We start from the raw sequence: 16,634 nt of genomic DNA, 5'->3' as shown, positions 1-16,634 counted from the left end.
AGACTAAATCAACTTGGAGAAAATAAAAGTTTTTTACACATGGATAAAATTATTCTTATAGGACAATATATGCAGTCTGTGGTGTCAAGTCATACTTGGAGAAAAATAAAAAGAATAATTTAAATAGGAACTTAGCATAGAATTCATATGAGATCCTGATAAATATCAAAATATTAGAGCTACTCTTTTAAAATATTTCTAAAGTGCAGTCTTACCATTTTTCAGTAGGTTTATTAGTTATGAGGTATAAGAAAAGAAATGTTTGGTTTATTTTATATGTCAAAGCTAAAAATATAGAATTCATAGTGGAAAAATTAATGGGAAGGCAAAACCAAAACATTTTAGAACAAAAGGATAAAATACATATACATAAAATATTAAAGAAAGTGGATATTTAAGTTATCCATTATTTAATTATACATTAAGAAAATTTATGTATTACACATGACATAGGTGCTTTTAAAAAAGTAGGAAATCAGAGTGCTACTACAACAACTAAAGAAGATAAATTTTTAGATTAAAAAATATTTTTCAAAGATAAAATATCATCCTAGATAATTTTACTTAAAGTTAAAGAAAAAAATATCTTCAATCTTACAAATCTTTTTCCCAGAAGACAAAGGATAAAATATGCTACAACTTGTTCTCTGTGGCCAGTAAAGTTTTACTATCAATATCAGATACTCCCACTCATGTGAGGTATTTTCTGTCAGTGGATTAAAAAAAATAATACCAAACCTATTCCATTGGTATGTAAAACAAAATCTACTATTTGTTTAGTTCTTGGAATGTTTCTTAGTTCTTCTTTTTTTTTAATTTTTATTTTTACTTTATTTTACTTTACAATACTGTATTGGTTTGGCCATACATTGACATGAATCCACCACGGGTGTACATGAGTTCCCAAACATGAACCCCCCCTCCCACCTCCCACCCCATATCATCTCTCTGGATCATCCCCGTGCACCAGCCCCAAGCATCCTGTATCCTGCATCAAACATAGACTAGCAACTCGTTTCTTACATGATATTAACATGTTTCAATGCCATTCTCCCAAATCATCCCACCCTCTCCCTCTCCCTCAGAGCCCAAAAGTCCGCTCTACACATCTGTGTCTCTTTTGCTGTCTCGCATACAGGGTTATCATTACCATCTTTCTAAATTCCATATATATGTGTTAGTATACTGTATTGGTGTTTTACTTTCTGGCTTACTTCACTCTGAATAATAGGCTCCAGTTTCATCCATCTCATTAGAATTGATTCAAATGTATTCTTTTTAATGGCTGAGTAATACTCCATTGTGTATAGGTACCACAGCTTTCTTATCCATTCATCTGCTGATGGACATCTAGGTTGTTTCCATGTCCTGGCTATTATAAACAGTGCTGCGATGAACATTGGGGTACATGTGTCTCTTTCAATTCTGGTTTCCTCAGTGTGTATGCCCAGCAGTGGGATTGCTGGGTCATAAGGTAGTTCTATTTGCAATTTTTTAAGGAATCTCCACACTGTTCTCCATAGTGGCTATACTAGTTTGCATTCCCACCAGCAGTGCAAGAGGGTTCCCTTTTCTCCACACCCTCTCCAGCATTTATTGCTTACAGACTTTTGGATCACAGCCATTCTGACTGGTGTGAAGTGGTACCTCATTGTGGTCTTGATTTGCATTTCTCTGATAATGAGTGATGTTGAGCATCTTTTCAGGTGTTTGTTAGCCATCCATATGTCTTCTTTGGAGAAATGTCTATTTAGTTCTTTGGCCCATTTTTTGATTGGGTCGTTTATTTTTCTGGAATTGAGCTGCATAAGTTGCTTGTATATTTTTGAGGTTAGTTGTTTGTCAGTTGCTTCATTTGCTATTACTTTCTCCCATTCAGAAGGCTGTATTTTCACTTTGCTTATAGTTTCCTTTGTTGTGCAGAAGCTTTTAAATTTAATTAGACCCCATTTGTTTATTTTTGCTTTTATTTCCAGAATTCTGGGAGGTGGATCATAGAGGATCCTGCTGTGATTTATGTCGGAGAGTGTCTTGCCTACGTTCTCCTCTAGGAGTTTTATATAACAAATTGAAAAATAAAAGCCATATGATTATCTTAATAGATGCAGAGAAGGCCTTTGACAAAATTCAACATCCATTTATGATAAAAACTCTCCAGAAAGCAGGAATAGAAGGAACATACCTCAACATAATAAAAGCTATATATGACAAACCCACAGCAAACATTATCCTCAATGGTGAAAAATTGAAAGCATTTCCCCTAAAGTCAGGAACAAGACAAGGGTGCCCACTTTCCCTGCTACTATTCAACATAGTTCTGGAAGTTTTGGCCACAGCAATCAGAGCAGAAAAAGAAATAAAAGGAATCCAAATTGGAGAAGAAGAAGTAAAACTCTCACTGTTTGCAGATGACATGATCCTCTACATAGAAAACCCTAAAGACTCCACCAGAAAATTCCTAGAGCTAATCAATGAATATAGTAAAGTTGCAGGATATAAAATCAACACACAGAAATCCCTTGCATTCCTATACACGAATAATGAGAAAGTAGAAAAAGAAATTAAGGAAACAATTCCATTCACCATTGCAACGAAAAGAATAAAATACTTAGGAATATATCTACCTAAAGAAACTAAAGACCTATATATAGAAAACTATAAAATACTGATGAAAGAAATCAAAGAGGACACTAATAGATGGAGAAATATACCATGTTCACGGACTGGAAGAATCAATATAGTGAAAATGAGTATACTACCCAAAGCAATCTACAGATTCAATGCAATCCCTATCAAGCTACCAGCCATATTTTTCACAGAACTAGAACAAATAATTTCAAGATTTGTATGGAAATACAAAAAACCTTGAATAGCCAAAGCAATCTTCTTTGAGAAAGAAGAATGGAACTGGAGGAATCAACTTGCCTGACTTCAGGCTCTACTACAAAGTCACAGTCATCAAGACAGTATGGTACTGGCACAAAGACAGAAATATAGATCAATGGAACAAAATAGAAAGCCCAGAGAGAAATCCACACACATATGGACACCTTAGTTCCTCTTTAAAGGAAGGAAACATAGAAGGAAAGAGAGAGGGAAAGAAGAAATAAAGGGAAGTTTTTTAAAAATATAAAAGTTATCTAAAAAGTCAAAGCATTAAAGGAGAAAGAAAAAATACAGAGATACATCTCTTAATATACATAGCAGAAAGTAAGATATAAAATGTAATATCCATACATTCTAAACAAACAAACAAACAACAAAATGGACCTTAGGATGCATCACTATGAACAAAGCTAGTGGAGGTGATGAAATTTCATCTGAGCCTGTTTCAAAACCTAAATGATGATGCTGTCAAAGTGCTGCACTCAATATGCCAGCAAATTTGGAAAACTCAGCAGTGGCCACAGGACTGGAAAGTCAGTGTTTATTCCAATTCCAAAGAAGGAAATGCCCAAAAATGTTCAAACTACTGCAAAATAGCACTCATTTCACATGCTAGCAAAGAAATGTTCAAAATTATCCAATGTAGGCTTTGACAATATGTGAACTGAGAACTTCCAGATACACAAGCTGGATTCAGAAAAGGCAGAGGTCCAAATATCAAATTGCCAACATCCTCTGGATCATAGAAAAAGCAAGAGAATTCCAGGAAAAAAACAAAAACAAAAAACACCTACTTCTGTTTTATTGACTACGCTAAAGCCTTTGACTGTGTAGATCATAATAAATTGTGGAAAATTCTTAAACAGACAGACACACCAGACCACCTTATCTGTCTCCTGAGAAACCTGTATTCAGGTCAAGAAGCAACAGTTAGAATGGACATAGCCATGGAATTAAAAGACATTTGCTTCTTGGAAGAAAAGAAGTGACAAACCTAGGCAGCATACTAAAAAGCAGAGACATTGCTTCACCTACAAAGGTCCATATAGTCAAAGTTATGGTTTTCCCAGAAGTCACGTACAGATGTGAGAGCTGGACAATAAAAAGGCTGAATGCCGAAGAACTGATACCTTCAAAATGTGGTGCTGGAGAAGACTCTTGAGATTCCCTTGGACAACAAGGTGATCCAACCAGTCAATCCTAAAGGAAATCAGCCCTGAATATTCATTGGAATGACTGATGCTGAAGATTAAGTTCCAATATTTTGGCCAATATTTGAGAAGAGCTGACTCATTGGAAAAGAGCCTGATGCTGGGAGAGATTGAAGGCAGGAGGAGAAGGGGATGACAGAGGATGAGATTGCTGGATGGCATCACTGACTCAATGAACATGAATTTGAGCAAACACAGGGATATAGTGAAGGACAGGGAAGCTTGGTGTGCCACAGTCCATGGGGTTATCTGGACATGACTAAGTGACTGTACAACAACCATGGACAAACACCCTAGGATCAAACCTGTGTCTCCTGCACTGGCATGCAGGTTCTTTACCATGGAGCCACCATGGAGACCTAAATATACAGAAAAAAATTATAAAAATTAAAATTAATATATTTATGAATAGCTTAATATAATGACTAATAGAATTGGCACTTATGATATTTTGTCAATGTAAAATAAAAGATAATGGGATTCTGATGTATTGTATCAGTCAATATTATATTATAAAGACAAATAGATCCATTAATTTAAAGTTAGCTCAATGTTGATTAAAATATTTGCTTATTTAGAGTGGTTTATTATGAAAAAGGGGCTTCCCAAGTGGCGTAGTGATGAAGAATCCACCTGCCAATGCAGGAGACATAGGAGATGCGTGTTCAATCCCTGGATTGGGAAGATATCCTGGAGTAGGAAATTGCAACCCACTCCAGTATTCTTGCCCGGAGAATCACCTGGACTGAGGAGCCTGGAGGGCTACAGTCCATGGGGTAAAAAAAAATTTGGATACAACTTACTGACTAAACAACAACAAAGTTAGAAGTCTGTATATTTAACTTAATATCAACAAAGAAGATATTGCAAAGCATAATAATAAATATGTTTTATCATATCACTGTACTCAAGAATTAATATTATTAAGAAGGTTATCCTCAACAATATACTATTTCATTTTGCAATGAATTATTTAATTTTGCATGTATTTTTTTCCATCTTTACAAAATACTACAGTTTTAAATGCAGTCTTCTGAGATATTTCTGAAAATATATATTTCAATTAGCATTTCGTTTCTAAGATTTTAACTATTGCTGTAGCTCTGCTGCTATTCTTCCTAAAGGAAATAAATCCTGAATATTCATTGGAAGGACAGATGCTGATGCTGAAACTCCAATACTGCAGCTACCTGACTCATTTGAAAAGACTCTGATGCTGGGAAAAGTTGAAGGCAGGAGGAGAAGGGGAGAACAGAGGATGAGATGGTTGGATGACATCACCAACTCAATGAACATGAGTTTGAGTAAACTCTGGAAGTTGGTGATGGACAGAGAAGCCTGGCATGCTGCAGTTCATGGCGTAGCAAAGATTTGGACATGACTGAGTGACTGAGCTGAACTGATGATATAAACTAATCACAGTTATTGCATCTATTCAGCCTTTTTTGGAAAGAGTCAGACACAACTGAGCAACTAACACGATAACACATTATGAAAAAAAGGCATTGCTAAGCTTTTGTGGAAGCTGATATTAATCATACTTGATCATTTTATAATTTTAATAATAAAAAGAATATTCAGTATGAATTCTCATTTTGTAAATTACCAAAGTGAAACTGACACAGTTTAAATGACTTATCTTGACAAAGCCAGGGTTATGAATTACTTCTCAGACCTTATACAACTGCCACTATATAAATGCATTTTTTCTATTATAACCATTGTATATATGCTAGTTTATTCCCATACTTCTCAACCAGGTATTTGTTCACTTTTAAGAGCAGACAAAGAAATCTGTTCTATAAACCTGAAACAAGAATAATATCATTAATTTTAATCATTGGTATCAGCAATCTTAAAAGCCATCAAAATTTTCTGCTCCTTTTTTGAATGAGAAGAACTAGATGTTATTTTGCTGTATCAGAAAAATATTTTCAGGAAAGACACATGTACCCCAATGTTCACTGCAGCAATGTTTACAATAGATAGAACATGGAAGCAACCTAGATGTCCATCAACAGATGAATGGATAAAGAAGATGTGGTACATATGTACAATGAAATACTACTCAGCCATAAAAAAGAATACATTTGAATCTGTTCTAATGAGGTGGATGAAACTGGAGCCTATTATACAGAGTGAATTAAGTCAGAAAGAGAAATACAAATATTGTATACTCACATACACACACACATACACACATATGGAATCTGAGAGATAGCACTGATAAATTTATTTTCAGAGCAGCAGTGTAGAAAGAGACATAGAGAACAGACCTATGGACAAGGTGAGAAGAGAGGCGGGAGAAGGGGAGATGTATGGACAGAGTAACATAGAAATTTATAATACCATGTGTAAAACAGATAGCCAATGGGAATTTGCTGTATGACTCAAAGAACTCAAACAGGGGCTGAAACAGGCTGAAGAGTGGGGTGGGGAGGGAGATGAGAGGGAGGTTTAGGAGGGAGGGGACCAGGGTGTACATATGGCTGATTCTTGTTGAAGTATGACAGAAAATCACAAAATTCTGTAAAGTAATTACCTTTCAATTAAAAAATTAAAAAAAATGTTTTTAGGAAAGGATTCTGGGAAGACTATGTCTTGAGGAAATACTAGAATAAAAGAATGACTAAGCATTTGACTGTTTTCAAACATCACTTCTCACTGCCCTACGTCTGCATTGCTCATGCTGTGCTCTGGAATTGGCATAGCCTTGCCCATACTCCATACTTGGGCACAGGAAACTAAATCCTCCTGGATGGAAACAGACTCTCTCCATGTTTCTCTAATGTTATATATTAGATCTCCAGTGTACAATTACTATTCTATCACTTAAAGATTAAAAGTACAGAGCTGTGATCAAACAGATACTTATTGTAGGTGTATTGTATGTAGGTGTACTATCATTTTCTGTTCTGTAGGGAACAGAATCTAACCTTATTGTGGATGCAACTAGTGATCTGTAGGGCATGCTTTGTCAGGGGAATCTCAAGAGATACTGATGAAGAGTCATGAAAAATAGTCTCAGAGTAAGCTTGATTCTAACATTGATGCAAACTGAATAATTTCTATTTCCAAAAATAGATGGGGAAACAGTGGAAACAGTGTCAGACTTTATTTTTGGGGGCTCCAAAATCACTGCAGATGGTGACCGCAGCCATGAAATTAAAAGACGCTTACTCCTTGGAAGAAAAGTTATGACCAACCTAGATAGCATATTCAAAAGCAGAGACATTACTTTGCCAACAAAGGTCCATCTAGTCAAGGCTATGGTTTTTCCAGTGGTCATGTATGGATGTGAGAGTTGGACTGTGAAGAAAGCTGTGCTCATGGGGTTGCAAAGGGTTGGACACGACTGAGTGACTGACCTCAACTGAACTGAACTGAAAAGTAGTATGGTGTGTAAAATTTCACATAATTTCAGATAATTAGAGTGGAAAACTCACTATAGTTTTGTAACCAATTGTGGCTTACCTACACTCATTCTAGTATTTCTGCTCTATACTGAAATTAGCTAAATCTATATTAGTAAATTAGCAAGCTTCTTTGGTATCTTTTTCTTTATTTCCCTCAGCCCTAGGGTTAGTATTCTATTCTTTGAATGCCAATTACTTTACCTATACATGCAGACATATTTTTGTGTGTGAGAAGCATTTTATTATGGTAAAAACTGGATAATGTCCCAGGAATTCTTAATGCAACATTTCTGTTATTGCTACTATTAATTTCATGCTCACGCTGCATTTCTCAAAATAAGTGTTCAGTCCTTTTGATGGCACAGTAAATAAAAATATACTGTCTTCAGACAACTTATTCAGTAGGAGCCACTTTCCAGAACCCTTAAGGAACATGAACTTTGGAAAGTTATTTGTTATTTCTGTAACTTAATTATTTACTCTATAAACAGGAATAAGAATGGTGCCATAGGCCAAACTGTACTTTTGCGACACAATTAAAGAAGTTACGTAAACTTTAAAAAGCTGAGACTAAGAGAGAGCAGAATATTGTATTTAAACCTTTCCACAAATCAAGAAACAAAACATAGGGCACACTGACAATCCTATACATGTGATTTTCAGTAGAAACTATACTATGTAAAATCATACAGGCTTTATGCAGTAACAGTGTTACAAGCTGGATGAATCACAAACTGGAATCAAGATTGCCAGTGGAGAAATATCAACCACCACCGATATGCAAATGATACCACTCTAATGGCAGAAAGCAAAGAGGAACTAAAGAGCCTCTTAATAAGGGTGAAAGAGGAGAATGAAAAAGCTGACTTAACACTCAACATTCAAAAAATTAAGATCATGACATACGGTCCCATCACTTCATGGTAAATAGACGGGGAAAAAGCGGAAACAGTGACAGATTTTATTTTCTTGGGCTCCAAAATCACTGGATAGTGACCACAGTCATGAAATTAAAAGATGCTATCTCCTTGGCAATGGCACCCCCACTCCAGTACTCTTGCCTGGAAAATCCCACAGATGGAGGAGCCTGGTAGGCTGCAGTCCATGGGGTCGCTAAGAGTCGTGAAGCCACGACTGAGTGGTTGCACTTTCACTTTTCACTTTCATGCATTGGAGAAGGGAATGGCAACTCACTCCAGTGTTCTTGCCTGGAGAATCCTAGGGACAGGGGAGCCTGGTGGGCTGCTGTCTATGGGGTCGCACAGAGTCAGACATGACTGAAGCGACTTAGCAGCAGCAGCAGCAGCAGCAGCTCCTTGGAACAAAAGTTATGACAAACCTAGATATCATACTAAAAAGGAAAGACATCACTTTGCCAAATGTCCATATATAGCCAAAGCTATAACTTTTCCAGTAGTCATGTATGGATGTGAGGAGATGACCCATAAAGAAGGCTTAGCACCAAAGAATTGATGCTTTTGAATTGTAGTGCTGGAGAAGACTCTTGAGAGTCCCTTGGACAGAAAGGAATTCAATCCAGTCAATCCTAAAGGAAATTAACCCTGGATATTCATTGGAAGAATTTATGCTGAAGTTCCAGTACTTTGGCCGCCTGATGTGAAAAGCAGACTCGGAAAAGACCCTGATGCTGGGAAAGACTGAACATAGGAAGAGAAGGGGCCAACAGATGATGAGATGGTCGGATGGCATAACAGATTCAATGGACATGAGTTTGAGCAAGCTCCAGGTGATAGTGAAGGGCAGTGAAGCCTGGCATGCTGCAGTTCACGAGGTCACAAAAAGTCGGACATAACTTAGTGACTCAACAATAACCCAATCTTCTATACTTTTTGATTGTATTTATATGAAATTCTAGAAGTGGCAGAAATAAATAATATTGCTAGCTCTGAGGGGTAAAGGGTAAGAGAATTCACTGTAGAGGAGAACTTCTCTGAGGTTGCAGAAATGTCCAGTAGCTTGATAAGGATGTGATAACCATGGAAGTGTGCATTTGAAAGCCCACTGAAATGTGACAAGATTTGTATATCTTAGGACATTTCTTTCTTTTCTTTTTTTTTTTTTGCTGTGAGAATATTTTTTTTAATTTTTATTTTTACTTTATTTTACAATACTATATTGGTTTTGCCATACGTTGACATGAATCCACCACAGGTGTACATGCGTTCCCATACATGAACCCCCCTCCCACCTCCCTCCCCATAACATCCCTCTGGGTCATCCCTGTGCACCTATCCACATTTAAAAAAAAATCTCTTAGTTAAGGAGAATAGAATTCTCATACATTCTAGAGAGAATCTGTTTATGATTACTAACATGCAGTTGATTATGGACATCTATTAAGTAAGTTTCATATAAAATCAATCACAGTTAAGAGAGTTTAATGAATGTGTTTTAACAGGGCTCCAATTAAAATTTATATTTAAAATGTTGACAGAGGTACTTGAATAATTTATCATTATATATAAAAATTATAGAAATGCATTTCCAATGCTACTTTCTAGTGCTTTCCAAAATGTAATTTTGTCTCAAGCCCCATGAAGATGTAACAAGTAATGACTGACACTGATTTAGCATATAGTTCATTCATATTTATGATAATGATAAGAGCTGTCATTTGTTATGACACTATATGCCAGACACTAGGTGAAGTTATACTTCATTTAATTCTTAGTCTAATCCTTTGCTACAGATAAGAAAATCTGTAATATTTTTGTTAAATAATTTGCCAAGTTCCAACTACTTATATTGAACATAAACAGAATCTAACTAGAGCCTGCCTTATTTTAGATTTAAATATTGTGCATTACTGCTTACTATGATAATGCAAGGATTTATTGATATTACAGTGATAATTAATTAGATCTAATCAATATCCTCAATAAATATAGAAGTAAAAATAGAAAAGTGTATATAAGGAAAACCATAAAAAAGTTAGAACAGTCCACATTTACTAAAACATCTCTAAAATGTATTCCAATTCATATACAATATATTAGAATACATTTTCTATAACCTTTAAATTCTTACAATTTCAAGTAGCCTAAAAGGTGAGACAGGACAGTTAACTGAATTCTGCAACTGAATACAAGCATATTTGAAAGTGGAATTTTTTTCTTTATAAAATGAAATATCTTGGTTTAAAGATCTTTAGTTCACATATTAAATATACACCTTAATTTCTGAGTCAATCACTGAAAATACTACATACTTTATAAAACACATGTTAAATATTCTTTTTGAAAAACATTTCAGAATACTTCCAGAAATATATGCTAGAAGTGCACTCTAGCACTTTGGTAGGTGCACTCAAAGTGGTAGACATAGAGAAGGTTTTTCACATTTGCAACGACAAATATGTTTAAAGCATTATATCAGCAATAATAATACCTGAAGCTATAGAAAATGAGAAAACAGCCCAAAGCCACTGCAAGTTACATGCATTAATTACATTTGATTTATTTTTCTTATCATAGTAAAAATAGATAAATTTCTGCTGTACTTTTCTGTATACATGAATCGTTAAAACACAGAACCAAAAAAAAAATCACACACACAAAAAAATGTACATAGAATATTATGCCATTTAATTTACAATGCCCATGAGTTAATAAATATAAAGATGCAGTTATATATATAAATGTAGATAAACAGCTAAATTGTATTTGGTAAAACTATAAAGAAAACCAAATGAATAGATGATATAAAATTCAATAGTGATGAACTTTGGCTGGAATGGAGAGGAATGTCACAGTGAGTCACATGTAAAATTTATTTTTCACTGTAGGTGGTTCTTAAATTAGTATTTATTTTATCATTTAAATGGAATATATACTTGATGTCAAAAATCTGATATATCTTGTAATACCGATCCCAAAATAGCACAATTATTTTAATTTATCCATAAATTAATAGATATATATGAATATGTGCTCATGCGCAGTTGATAAGTTGTATCTGACCCTTTGAGAACCCATGGACTCATAGCCTATAGCTGTCAGGCTCCTCTGTCCATGGGATTTCCCATGCAAGAATACTGGAGTCGGTTGCCATTTGCTTCTCCAGGGGAATCTTCCTGACCCAGGGGATGAACCTATCACTCTTGTGTCTCCTGCACTGACAGAAAGTTCTTTACCACTGAGCCACCAGGAAATCCCTATATGCATACATACATGTATATATATACATCTTCATTTATTATTTCAAATTATTTTCTAATTACCAAGCAAGCACAATTTTCAGTTTTGTTTATCAATGTCATCCATTAAGGGATTTACAATTTGTCTTTTTATAAAACTTTCTCTATTTCAAAGTTGTAGTTAGGTTATCCTACTTTTCATTTAAGGTTTAACTTTCATCTTCCACAAACTGGAAATGCGTATTGCTTACAGTTGGGATGTAGATAAATTTTCATTTTCAGAGTTAGATGACATACCTCTGTTTGTTGAAGTGTGTGTCCTTTCTCCCCACTAGCCTACAAAAAACATTGACTTTTAAGAATTTGATTGTGTGTTTTTCAAAGGATGAAATTTGTATAAACACATTTTTTGTCAAATTTCAATGTGCTTTCATATGTCATCAATGCTAGTATATTTTGCTTCATGTGTAAAAAACGATATGATTTTTTTAAAATTTACTGCACTCTAAATAGTCAAATATGTGTTTTTATTGTGTTCTTTGAAACACTTTTATTATTACTAACTTTTTGATCTGCTTCGTATAATGTTTCTGAGAGAAATCCATTACCAGTTTTCTTCATGCTTAGGTTTTTGCTTATTTTTTAAGATATTTTATTAGGTGCATACAAGCTCCATATAATTACTTCACTCTGATAATACAAGATAGTGGTTTAGTCACTAAGTCATGTCTGACTCTTGCGACACTGTAGACTCCACCCTGCCAGACTGGTCTCTCCATGGGATTCTCCAGGCAATAATACTGGAATGGGTTGCCAGTTCCTTCTCCAGGGGATCTTTCTGACCAAGGAATCAAACCCAGGTCTCCTGCCTTACAGGTAGATTCTTTACAGGCTAAGCTAAGAGGGAAGATCCTGGTGATACAAAATACATATTAATACGGGCTGACGTTCTTACCATCCTGATAGCTATATGATTTATAGTATATTTTTTTCCGATACTAACATAGTTCTGTCAGATTTACTTTGGTTAGAATTATCTATGTTTTATTGTATCCTCTTATTTTAGAACTTTCTATATCTTTATATTTCATCATGTGCCTATTATGAGTAGCATGAAGACGATATCTTTTTTATTTCACTATGGTATGGTAATGTTGTTTGTTTATCATATTTATGCCACTTTGGTGATTTATATATATATATATATATATATGCAATACATATATATTTACCATTTTATTATACACTTCAAATTTGTCCAAATTTTTGTTTTTAGCTCTTTGTAATTTTACATTCCAGTAGATTGTTTAAGGTTTTATTCCTATTATATTTCCCCTCTAATTTTACATTTGTATGCTAATTTTTTAAAATCTGCAAACATTAACATGGTCATGTAACTCCAGAAAATCTAAAAACAATCAGAATCTTTACTTTTTTCCCAAACATTTAAATAAATTTTAAATGATTTAATTTCAATCAGCTCACACAACTTTTTACCTATAAGTTATGGCAATGCTATGATGATGCCTATGATTTTGTTAATTCATCAAATTTGACATGTTATGTTATTTTAAAGACTCAGTGTTCTCATGTGTACCTTTTTCTTTGTTATTGTTTCTAATTGAGTCTTAGACCTTCCTTTTGAGATAATTTTCTTTCTAAAAAATTTCAAAATAGCAATGTTTACCTACTTTAATTATTTTAGTTTCCATTTCCTACTTGTCAGAGTCATTGAGCTTAAGGTGATCTGAAATGACATGTAAGAAGTGTCATGTACACAGTTTCTGATGGGTAACACTTTCACTCCGTCTACCAAGAACAAAAGTTAAAACAGAAGATATATCTTATGCTTACCTTTTATTTGACACAATGTTAGTGTCTGTGTGTGTGTGTGTGTGCGCGTGTGTGTGCGCGTGCGTGTGTGTACTGGTACATCCTACATAAGTGTCATGTAGTGTAGCTTTAATCTATTTGGGAATATTTTATCATACTGAAAACAGAACTACATGATATATTTATGATTTAAAAGGAACACTGGCAGATGAAAGGAGGTGAGGGTTAAGTTCAAGGTACTATTTAGAAAGCTATTGCCATGCTCTAGTGGGGAATGATGGTTGTTTGGACAGGGGTAGGAGTGATGGAAATGGGAAGAAGTTATTGCCTCACGGATATATTTTAAAGTTAAGCTAACAGTAGTGTTTGAGTGTCACCTGCGGAGGTACAGGTCAGCAGTAGCCTGCTGCAGGGGAAGGGGCTCTGGGTGCAACAGACCTGGGTAGGACATAAACCCTCTTGGAGGAGGTCACCATTAACCCCACCATAGAACTGCCAGAACTTACACAGGCCTGGGAGACAGACTCTTGGAGGGCACAAAGAAGACCTTGTGCATACCAGAACCCAGGAGAAAGGGGAAGTGACGCCATAAGAGGCTGACACAGACTTGCCCGTGAGTGTCCAGGAGTCTCTGGCAGAGGCGTGGGTCAGCGGTGCCCTGCTACAGGGTCAGGGACACTGAGTGTAGCAGTGCTTGCATGGGACATTTTGAAAGAGGTCGCCATTATCTTCACTAACTACACCATGGTTTGATCTCAGGTCAAACAACAGGGAGGGAACACATCCCCACAGATCAACAGAAAATTGGATTAAAGATTTACTGAGCATGGCCTAGCCCATCAGAACAAGGCCCAGTTTTCCCCTCAGTCAGTCTCTCCCATCAAGAAGCTTCCACAAGCCCCTTATCCTTATCCTTTGGAGGGCAAAGGATAGAATGAAAATCACAATGACAGAAAACTAACCAAACTGATCACATGGACCACAGCCTACTGTAACTCAATGAAACTATGAGCCATGCTGTGAAGGGCCACCCAAGATGGATGGGGCATGGTAGAGAGTTAAGACAAAATGTGGTCCACTGGAGAAGGGAATAAGAAATCACTTCAGTATTCTTGCCTTGAGAATCCCATGAACAGTATGAAAAGGCAAAAAAGGTACTAAAAGATGAAATCTCCATGCTGGTAGGTGTGCAATATGCTACTGGAGATCAGTGGAGAAATAACGAAGATCAGTTCAGAAAGAACGAAGAGATGAAGACAAAACAAGAACACCACCCAGTGGTGGATGTGACTGGTGATGGAAGTAAAGTCTGATGACGTAAAGAGCAATATTGCATAGGAACCTGGAATGTTAGGTTCATAAATCAAGGCAAATTGGAAGTGGTCAAACAGGAAATGGCAAGAGTAAACATTCACATTTTAGGAATCAGGGAAATAAAATGGACTGGAATGGTTGAATTTAACTCACATGACCATCATATCTACTTACTGTTGGCAAGAATCCCTTAGAAGAAATGGAGTAACCATTACAGTCAACAAAAGAGTCTGAAATGCAGTACTTGGATGCAATCTCAAAAACGACAGAATGATCTCTGTTCATTTCCAAGGCAAACCATTCAGTATCACAGCAATCCAAGTCTATACCCATGACCAGTAATGAATGCTGAAGAAGCTGAAGTTGAACAGTTCCATGAAGACCTATAAGACCTTCTAGAACTAACACCCAAAAGAGATGTCCTTTTCTTTACTGGGGACTGGAATGCAGAAGTAGGAAATCAAGAGATATCTGGAATAACAGGCAAATTGGGCCATGGTGTTCAAAATGAAGCAGGACAAAGACTAAAAGAGTTTTCCTAACAGAACACACTGGTCATAGCAAACACCCTCTTCCAAGAACACAAGAGAAGACTCTACACATGGACATAACCAGACGGTCAATACTGAAATCAGATTGATTATATTCCTTGCAGCCAAAGATGGACAAGCTCTATACAGTCAGCAAAAACAAGACCGGGAGCTGACTGTGGCTCAGACCATGAAATGCTTCTTGCCAAATTCAGACTTAAATTGAAGAAAGCAGGGAAAACCACTACACCATTCAGGTATGACCTAAATGAAATCCCTTGAGACTATAAAGTGGAAGTGACAAATAGATTCAAGGGATAAAATCTGATAGACAGAGTGCCTGAAGAATTATTGACAGAGGTTCCTGACATCATATAGAGGCAGTGATCAAGACGATCCCCAAGAAAAAGAAATGCAAAAATGCAAAATGGTTGTATGAGGAGGACTTACAAATAGCTGAGAAAAGAAGAGAAGCAAAAGGCAAAGGAGAAAAGGAAAGATATATCCATTTGAATGCAGACTTCCAAAGAATATCAAGGAGAGATAAGAAAGCCTTCCTCTATGATCAATGCAATAAAATAGAGGAAAACAACAGAATGAGAAAGACTAGAGAACTCTCCAAGAAAATTAGAAATACAAGGGAACATTTAATGAAAGATGAGCACAATAAAGGACAGAAATGGTATGGACCTAGTAGAAGCAGAAGGTATCAAGAAGACGTGGCAAGAATATACAGAAGACCTATACAAAAAAGATCTTCATGACCCAGATAACCACCGTGGTGTGATCACTCACCTACAGCCAGACATCCTGGAATGTGAAGTCAAGTTGGTGTTAGGAAGCATCTCTACTAACAAAGCCAGTGGACGTGACAGAATTCCAGTTGATCTAGCTCAAATACTAAAAGATGATGCTGTGAAAGTGCTGCACTCAATATGCCAGCAAATATGGGAAACTCAACAGTGGTCACACTACTGGAAAAGGTCAGTTATCATTTCAATCCCATAGAAAGGCAATGCCAAAAATTTTCAAGCTACCACACAATTGCATTCATCTCACACCCTAGCAGATTAATGTTCAAAATTCTCCAAGCCAGCCTTCAACAGTATAGTATGTGAACCACGAACTGCCAGATGTTCAAGATGGATTTAGAAAAGGCAGAGGAACCAGAGATCAAATTGCCAGCATCCGTTGGATCATCAAAAAAGCAAGATGATTTTAGAAAAACATCTACTTCTGCTTTATTGACTATGCCAAAGCCTTTGACTGTGTGGATCAAAACAAACTG

At 35.9% G+C, this 16,634-nt stretch overlaps 1 protein-coding gene across 3 annotated transcripts in view; it reads right to left on the bottom strand.

Annotated features, from left to right (window-relative positions):
• CDH18 (cadherin 18) overlaps positions 1-16,634 on the bottom strand; it is a 1,279,339-nt gene that overhangs the window by 54,514 nt on the left and 1,208,191 nt on the right. The gene's annotated exons all lie outside the window — the stretch shown is intronic.

Source organism: Ovis canadensis, chromosome 16 (genome assembly GCF_042477335.2).
Source record: "Ovis canadensis isolate MfBH-ARS-UI-01 breed Bighorn chromosome 16, ARS-UI_OviCan_v2, whole genome shotgun sequence".
NCBI classification, from domain to species: Eukaryota; Metazoa; Chordata; class Mammalia; order Artiodactyla; family Bovidae; genus Ovis; species Ovis canadensis.
This window is presented reverse-complemented; position numbering and strand designations above follow the sequence as displayed.